The following is a 2,365-nucleotide window of genomic DNA, read 5'->3' on the forward strand; positions in this document are numbered from 1 at the left end:
TACAGAATTTGGATCAGCAGCCTCATCAAGATTATGGATCATAAACCCAAGGCAAAAGGAAAGCAGGGAGAGGCCTCAAAGCCCAAGAAACACAACAGAAGCTCAATATAGAAAGTGTATAAATAGGATAGAATTTAAGTTAGAAAGGACTTTTACCTTCACTTTTAGCTAGTTTTCATATCTTTGTAATTGAATTCAGAGCTATGACTCACTAAACCCCCTTTCATTGGGTTAGGGAGCTCTATTGTAATTCAATGAATCAATAATAGTTTATCTTCTTCTTCAATCTTTTCTCTTGAATTTTGTTAGAAAGCTTCTCGATCTAATTCCATTGGGTAGTTGTCTTGGGAAAGAAACTACCCATAATTGGAATCCTTCGGAACCTTGGGAAAGGAATGGAGGATTCATGCTAGAGAAGCTTTCTCACAGTGAATTGGATTGGGGTTTGGATGGATATTGTGACATGTAATCCTACCAAATTGTGGTTCATGAAACTGTGTGGTATAATCAGTGATCGAGCATCATCTCTTCTTATGAACATTTAAACCAAGGGATTGGGAATTTGTTCATTTTTAGAGAGAATTGGTGAACCAAGGGATTGGGATCCAATCATATAAGATTGCCAAGCAAAATTCAATGAACGCATTGCTTGAGGAAGAGATAAACATGTTTTGATTCGGAGATCTCAATATCTCCTATAACCCAATGAATCCCCCAATTCTGATTTCCATCTTCTCTTTACATTCTGCAACTCAATTCATGCAATCACCCCCATTCCCTTTTAATTTCAGCAATTTAGTTTCTGCTCTTTAATTCATGCAATTTAAGATTCCGCCATTTCAATTTCTTGTCATTTACTTTTCCCGCCAATTTTACATTCCGCAATTCTCATCTCAATCTTGATTCCGCTCAACTAGAACACACTTCTAATCCGAATTGCTCACTCAACCAATCCTTGTGGGATTCGACCTCACTCTATTGTGAGTTTTTACTTGACGATAATCGGTGCACTTGCCGGAAGGAATTTTGCCGATCGTGCAATGTCCTAAATCGTAGCATAACTAGTTTGTGCGCATCAAGTTTATGGCGCCGTTGCCGGGGATTGGTTTTTGATTGACAATTCTCCAATTGGAAGCTAACTAGATTGAGCAATTTCTCTTGCTTTGTTAATTCTGTTCAAGTTACTTGTTGAATTTTAATTTCTGCACTCGGTTACATGCTTTCTTTCTTTATGCCTTTAAATTCAAGCAACTAACTCACTGACTCACTAACTGTTTGAATTAATTCCTCAATTGCTCTAACCATACTCTTCCATTAACCAAGAGTATTTCACTTGTTTGTGCCTGTGCTGTGTTCTTGTATGACAGGTAGGAGAGGAGAGACATCAACTCCTCCATATACCGAACCAGAGAGGACCCTTCATAGACTGAGAAGGAAAGCAAGAGGGAAGAGAGTAGTGGGAGAAGAGGAATCTGAAGGAGAATCTGAGGACAATTTTGAGGAAGCTTTAGATCTCAACATGGATAGAGAAGTTCACAACCATGAGAGAGCTGATGGAAACAATGACATTCCTGAGAGGAGGGTTCTTAGTTCATACATAAACCCAACCTCTGGGAATTGTGGTAGCAGCATCCAGAAACCACCCATTTAGGCCAACAATTTTGAACTCAAACCACAGCTAATATCACTTGTGGAGAATCATTGTTCATTTGGTGGGAGTGCTAATGAAGATCCCAACCAACATCTCACAAAATTCCTGAGAATTTGTGACACTGTGAAGTCCAATGGAGTCCAGGAAGATGCCTATAAACTGCTTTTGTTCCCATTTTCACTTAGGGACAAAGCAGCTAAGTTGCTGGAATCATTCCCAAGGGGGAGTCTAACAACATGGGATGATGTGGAAAGCAAGTTTCTGGCACGTTTCTACCCCCCACAAAAGGTCAATAGGCTTCGATCTGAGGTTCAGACTTTTAGACAACAAGATGGTGAAACTCTCTACGAGGCATGGGAGAGATTCAAGGATTTGACAAGGAAATGCCTACCAGACATGTTCCATGACTGGGTGCAATTGCATATTTTCTATGATGGACTTTCTTATGAATCAAGGAAGGCGGTAGACCATTCATCGGGAGGTTCATTAAACAGGAAAAAGACTGTGGAAGAAGCCATTGAAGTGATTGAGACAGTGGCTGAGAATGAGTACTACTATGCATCAGAAAGGCACAAAACTAAGGGAGTCATGGAGCTGAACCATGTTGATACAATTCTAGCCCAAAACAAGGTGTTTGCCAAGCAACTAGCAGAGCTTACCAGGCAATTAGAAACAAAGCAAGTGGCTGCAATACACACACAAGATCAAGAGGAA

The 2,365-nt window shown here is 40.0% G+C and overlaps 1 non-coding gene across 1 annotated transcript; it reads right to left on the reverse strand.

Moving 5' to 3' along the window:
- Positions 1-1,945: 1,945 nt before the first annotated feature.
- Positions 1,946-2,049, reverse strand: LOC112725930 (small nucleolar RNA R71). Its single transcript, XR_003165008.1, has one exon. It is a non-coding gene; the product is annotated as a small nucleolar RNA R71 (small nucleolar RNA).
- Positions 2,050-2,365: the final 316 nt, after the last annotated feature.

Source organism: Arachis hypogaea, chromosome 11 (genome assembly GCF_003086295.3).
Source record: "Arachis hypogaea cultivar Tifrunner chromosome 11, arahy.Tifrunner.gnm2.J5K5, whole genome shotgun sequence".
Classification (NCBI taxonomy): Eukaryota; Viridiplantae; Streptophyta; class Magnoliopsida; order Fabales; family Fabaceae; genus Arachis; species Arachis hypogaea.